The sequence below is a fragment of the Mya arenaria genome, chromosome 11, assembly GCF_026914265.1.
Source record: "Mya arenaria isolate MELC-2E11 chromosome 11, ASM2691426v1".
NCBI classification, from domain to species: domain Eukaryota; kingdom Metazoa; phylum Mollusca; class Bivalvia; order Myida; family Myidae; genus Mya; species Mya arenaria.
Window position 1 is genome coordinate 49,125,806 of NC_069132.1, and position 7,019 is coordinate 49,132,824.

Here is a 7,019-nt window from a genome sequence, read left to right on the forward strand (position 1 = left end):
TCAACTTACCTTTAAATATCTTAAAAATATTACAACTTACATTCAAATATCTTGAAAACATTACAACTTACCTTCAAATATAATTTCAAATAAGAAAAAAAGTGGGGGCTATTTGACCAAAATGGGGGCGTTTTGACAAATTGGGGGCGTTTTGACCATTTTTTTCCAAGTGGGGGCTATTTGACCAAAAGTGGGGGCTATTTGATTGGGGATATTTGACCAGGTTCCATTTTCGAGGAGTTCCGAATGAAATGTAAAATGTGTGGACCGGTAATTTTAAGAATGGGAATAATTATGTTTTATGTTGTTTTGTTATGTTTACTGCATTGATAAACCATGAGGTAAGCTGTTTTCTTTAATTTAATCGATATTGGAATTAAATGTTCACCTAACTTTATTTGTTAATGTGTTGAAGGTGACATTAGTAAAATTTTATTACGATTGCCCCCGAGTTGTTTTATTTTTAGAACACTACACGTATCCGGATGTTGCTATTTTTAGAACCAGAAGGTATTTCCCCGCCATTCATAGGTCAATAATGGAATTTCTACATCGCAGTAGTTGGAAAAAAGATGTTTTCTCATGAATATACGTTTAAAATAAGTAAACACTAAATGTGCACACCGACAGTTGATTACGATACATCTAAGAAATTGAGTCATTACAGTAAAACATGGAATATAAGTGAATTATACGCGTAAGAGAAGATTTTCTGTCGAAAAAACGAATGTCAACAATCAGCATGGAACTGGGATATTCGTATCAAAAGGCTATTCATGTAAGTATCCTTGAGTAGTTGTGTACGTTTATGTGTTCAAAAACGTTTGTTTGTTAATTTATCTTTGGAATTCTTAAATCATTTTTATTTGCTAAATGTTAAGGCATACTTTGACCAAAATATAACCTTTAATTTGAATGAGACAACTATAAAATGTGAAGACAGTGTCAAACTCTTGGGTGTCACAATAGACTTCAAACTTAAATTTGATGTCCATATTTCAAGCATTTGCAAGAAAGCCTCAAGACAGCTTAATGTTTTAAAGCGAATAGGTCATAACCTTTGTAAACTAGGAAAGTTAAACATATATTACTCATTTATCCTATCAAGTTTCAATTTCTGTCCAATTACTTGGCATTTTTGTGGCGAGGTGCATACTAAGAAGCTTGAAAAAGTACAAGAACGAGCCCTCAGATTTATATACAATGATTACACATCTGATTACCCAACACTTTTATCTAAATCAATGTTGCCAACTCTTAAGCTTAGAAGGTTAAGGTCCATTGCTATAGAAACCCATAAAATTATCCACAAGCAGGGTCCAATGTATCTACATGACTTAGTGGTTATAAAAGAACATTCCTTTAACTTTAGATATAAGATGATGGCTGCTATCCCAACTGTAAGAACTACAACATATGGGTGCAATTCTTTCAGCTCCGGTGCCCCTAAACTCTGGAACTCCCTTCCGCAACATTTCAGGGAAGAAACTAATTTTAATCATTTCAAGAGTTTAGTCCAGGCATGGAGCGGAGATAACTGCAAATGCTCATGCTGTAAAATGTCTTAATCAAAGATATGTTGGATGGGACCTAGCGAGCTAAGACTGCCTATGCAGCTGGTCTCTTTCAATGTGTCTTTGATTTAAATAATGTAAATTAATTGTGACTTCTTTTGTTTTATTTCCCATGCTAAATGCATTGTCGTATTACCTTGTGATTAGTATTTTCGATTAACTTATGCTTTAAATTATGCTAATTTACCTACATTTTATATACAGCCTAATGTCTATCAACTACCAAATATGCTTTTGTGATTTTATTATAAGAATTATTTATTTGTTTCAAGTGTACATGCTGTACTGAATATTATTATTTGCATGCACTGATGTGTGTGATATATTAGTTACATAAATTATGCTTTTTTATTATGTCGGTCAAAAGCTATTCATAGCTTATGTTAAACTGTTGATGATAGTACCCGACAATAAATAAATATTGACTTGACTTGACTTGAAGGCAGCGTGTAAATAGTTTTACATGTACTGGTTAGCGACCTATTATTCGCCCGTACCACTTACTATAAATATACATGTTACATACTTTACATCTACTTATAATGCACCAGTCAATTGTAACCACGGCCCCCCAGGTCAGAGGAATAGCTGGGACTTTTGACAGCCAACCCCGGGTAAAATCCTCGTCCTGCGGGGACGAACTGATGGGTCAAATCCCGCCATATGCCCCCATACCCCAGGGAGCCTAGGTAAGGCATATTCCCTGCTATATTTTGCTCAAAGACAAAACCACCGCATTCACCCGGCACTGCGAGGCCACCTGAAAGGTAAAAACACAGCCCATTTCCCCGGCTATCCCCGGCATATCCCCAGACCTGGAGGGCCGTGGTTACAATTGACTGGTGCATTATGTACATGTTACATATTTTTAAATGTACTTATGTACATCATTTATGTGTATGATATGAGTATGTAATCTTTTATTTGATTGTTTTATCTTAGAAAAATATTAGACTTAAAATTTTGTTTAAAAATGATGTGTTTTGGTATGTGACCTATTTCTAACATACCATAATACATGAACAATGATGAACATACCCATTATTTGTTTACAAACTGCATATTTTCAAAATAAACCTGTAAGAAAAGATGTACATGGTTTCAGGCTGGAAGCCACGACAGCTTGGACACAAGCGACATTCATTTGCTTGGTGTAGGTCTCGATGAACGCCATACTGTTGTGAATCATTATCAACCATATGCACAACAACTACACATTTGTGTCAACCAACCCTTACTCTTGGCTAAAACAGATATTAGTGCAGAATGAATAATTAATACATGTGCATTTGTATTTTACGGTTGTAGTTTCTGTTGGTTGATAATGAGAAGTCTAATTTCTTTCAGGCAGGAAAAGGACTGAATATTACTATTATATAAAGAATTCCAGCCTGCATTAAATACTTTGTTGGATCATTGAGACAGATTTGACATCCATGTCTATCCACAAGGCAGTCACATCTGAAAGAGATGATGTGAGTATTTCATATAAAACATATTTGAGTTGGTGTTTGTTGTTTTGTATTCAATAATCCAGTGGTGGTGGTGGTGGTGGTGGTGGTGGTGATGGTGATGATGATGATGAATTTTATTGTTAAATTTAGTAATTTTTTTTATATTATATACATGTATGTATCAGCTTGTTGTTGTTTTTTTAAATACTGTTAAGAAACATAAAACTGTTTATATTTTATTTTGTATATGTATGGCAGTATTATTATCTATACTAATTAGTTAGAAAGTACTTTTTGTTCTTTTACAGCACTAAACATTCTAGATGGGTAAAGAACCTGAAGGGGCATGAAAACCAAATCAGCATTGACTCAGTATTGAGAATTATCATCTGTGCACACACTACAAGTACAAACGCATGGGAACAAACCAAACATCAAATGTTGAAGAGTGAAGAATTATTGTGAAAAATTCTAAATGTTAGAATACCATTGACTAAATAAAACAAATAGACATCGATTACCAACAGAGACTGTTTACATGTTATAATATTAAAAAGACATTAGTTGAGATCTTTCACTTTGACATTTTTGGAGGGGCATTACCGCCTACTTAGTGTTCTTGTTTTTTTACATATTTAAATTTAAAAGTACATACATTGTTTTTAAATCTGAATTCTGAGTTAGTATCATAAGTAAAATTCATTTATTTGAATGATTACATTTTATGAATAAGTCCAATTAAGCTTTATCAATTTTTACAAGAAAAAGGTTGATTTTTAAGCATTTTTAGTTATAAAAATGTATAGTTACATGACATTATGTATATTTTCTTCAAAACTGAATGGTAAACTATCATAAATTGTCTTTTTAATTGTTCATTAGACATCATAGAAAATATTTAAAATGATTTCAGCAGGTTGTCTTATTATTAACTATTTTTTATGAATTTATAAAACTGCTATATATTTTCAAACATCGAAATACTGCTCTGTTCCGAAGACTCACAAGATCAATCAAAATGATTTTTTTCCATGTGTATCAATAATATGTTCGGTTGAACTTAATTTTTCTGTAAACTGAAGTATATTTTACCAGAAACTGTTGTGTTTATTTCATAATCTCTGATAATGTGGAAAAAAAAATCAAATATAGACAAAATATTTTTAATTCACGATAAAAAAATCTTCAAAATTTGGATAAAAGTCCCATAGTGTACCATGATAATAACTATGTTGTCGGTTAAAGCTTTATAAAAGTGTGTATTACTTATACCTTAATTCAGTTTAAATAATTATGGCCTTTAAGGATTTTTGTTTTCATATAGATTTCCTATTATATTGAGCTTTGTCAATTTTTAGCTCTACTGGCCAATGTGTACGTAGTATGTGCATCCGTGCGTCTGTAAACAATTGGTTGTGAACACGATACAGTCTTCAGTTTTGATTGTATCTTGATGAACATTGTACAGTATTTAGATATCCATTAGAGCTCGGTTCCTTTTGAAAACCAGCCAGATCCGCCCATGCATGCCTAGATTATGGCCCTTGATAGTATAAAAAAATGCTATTGTGTAAACACTAGCTTGTGAACACGATACAGTCTTCAGTTTTGATTGTATCTCGATGAAACTTGTACAGTATTTAGATATCCATTAGAGCTCTTTTTTTTCAAAAACCAGCCAGATCCGACCGTACATGCCTAGATTATGGGCCTTGAAAGTATTAAAAAATCAGTTTGTCTGTAAACAATTGCTTGTGAACATGATACAGTCTTCAGTTTTGATTGTATCTCGATTTGTACAGTATTTAGATATCCATTAGAGCTCGGTTCCTTTCGAAAACCAGCCAGATCCGACCATGCAAGCCTAGATTATGGACCTTGAAAGTATTAAAAAATCAGTTTGTCTGTAAACAATTGCTTGTGAACATGATACAGTCTTCAGTTTTGATTGTATCTCGATGAAATTTGTGCAGTATTTAGATATCCATTAGAGCTCGGGTTTTTTTGAAAACCAGCCAGATCTGCACATGCATGCCTGGATTATGGGTCTTTAAAGTATAAAAAATTTAATTTGAAGCTTAGTCTATTTTTAGCCAAGTCTACATGAGTGAAGTCTATTTTTAGCCAAGTTTACATGTAAAGTCACAATTGCTTGTGAAGGTTTGTTCAAATAATGCCCCTGGGGTCATTACTGCCCCCCCCCCCCCCCCCCCCCCCCACGGAGATTGTCCCGCAAGGGACCAGTGCGACAAATGCAAACGACCTCGGCGACGTTGGCGGAGGCCCAGGGAAGAGTTCTCTTTTCTTTGTAAGGGACGGAGCCCCCCCCCCCCCCCCTTAAATATAAAACCTTTTTGTCTGAAACCACTATGCAAATCCTTGCTATTTTGAACAAGGCTTTATTAAGTGGTCCACTACCATGGTTGTTCAAATTATGCCCCTTGGGTCAAAACTGGCACTGCCCTGGGTGTCACTATTTTCCTAAAGACTTGTTAAAGAAATATTTTCAAAATCTTCTTGTTTCAAACCACAAGGCCTATACCTTTGATGTTTGTTGTGGAGCATCATATGATGCAATTGAAAACATTTGAAATAATGCCCCTTGGGCAAAAGCTGGCCCCACCCCTTTTGACTTACTTATTAATTTTTAAAGCTACGGTAATGAAATTTTGACCATGTGAACAGTTTTGCAAACAAGCATTAATGTTGTCCTTGGATGTCCTTGACTTTGACCTTTGACCGACTTTTTATTTTTAAAGCTACAGAATTGAAATTTTGACCATGAGTACAGTTTTGAAAGCAAATATTTTCTACCCTCAGATTACCTTTACTTGGCACATATGAAAATAGTTCATGCAACTAATCTGCTTACAACACTTCATGTCCTCAGATGTTGAACGTGCAGCACTTCCTGTCAGTCAATTTGATGTGTGTTATAAATACAATTATATGTATTGATATCAAATAAGAGTTTCACTTTAAAGATGCTCATTTAAAGATAATGAACAGACACACAAAAACTAGACCCATTTGATACTAATTATATGAATGATTATTGTTTTGGTGACCTCTGATTTGTTTTGGAGATATTTATAAATGGGTGTTATTCTTTGTTGTCTTCAGTTTCTTATACATTTAAGGATTTTTATAATTGCTTTTCTGGTATATATTACAATGTAATTTAATGCAAATGAAAACACACTTTAAACTAGACACATTTGATACTAATGATATAAATGATTATTGTTTACATGTACTCTGATTTGTTATGAAGATATTCATTAAGGGGTGTTCTTCATGTTATTATACATTTTGGACTTGATTTAGTATTGCTTTTCTGGTATATATTCATTTAATGCACAAAGAAATTATTTTAAGTGTTCAGTATCACTTTCACATATTATTTTGTGCATATTTGGCCTATTTATGCTTATATGTGCATTGTTGTATTTCAAAACCTTTGTGAAAAATAGAAACAGTATTATTTCTTTCATGCATAGTCTGATACATATTCAGTTTGAATGCGTTATTTTTATCATATTTGAAAAAAATTGCCATTGTCCAATAAGACACATGCTGTTTTTGTGTTAATATCCTTATCAACTAAAAACATCCATTTTCAACTCTCTTCTTTACCATGTAAATGAAGAAATTAACATTATAACTCCATTGACCAGATTTTTATGCAATTTTACATTACATTTTAGTATTATTAAACAGCTAAAAACAAGACATGTTACATTATAAATGCATTTCATCTAGTAAACAATGTTCACTTTTTATATATCAGTTCAATAATTATGTTCTATTTATGTTTGCAACTTTCAGACGAAATGATAATGTTTATTAAAGTACTACAAAAAATATTATTTCATATCACTTCTTCATGATGAATGAGGAAACTTATTCTTCCATACAAGTTGTCCTTCCAGCATGGTGACGTTGCCCCCTCCCCCTATATGATTAGAACTGCAGTGTACATGAACAATAA

General features: G+C 33.1%; 1 long non-coding RNA gene across 1 annotated transcript; it reads left to right on the top strand.

The window, feature by feature from the left end:
• The first annotated feature begins 536 nt into the window (after nucleotides 1-536).
• Nucleotides 537-6,424, top strand: LOC128209221 (uncharacterized). Its single transcript, XR_008256960.1, has 3 exons — nucleotides 537-778; nucleotides 2,922-3,049; nucleotides 3,337-6,424. It is a non-coding gene; the product is annotated as an uncharacterized LOC128209221 (long non-coding RNA).
• The last annotated feature ends 595 nt before the right edge of the window (nucleotides 6,425-7,019 follow it).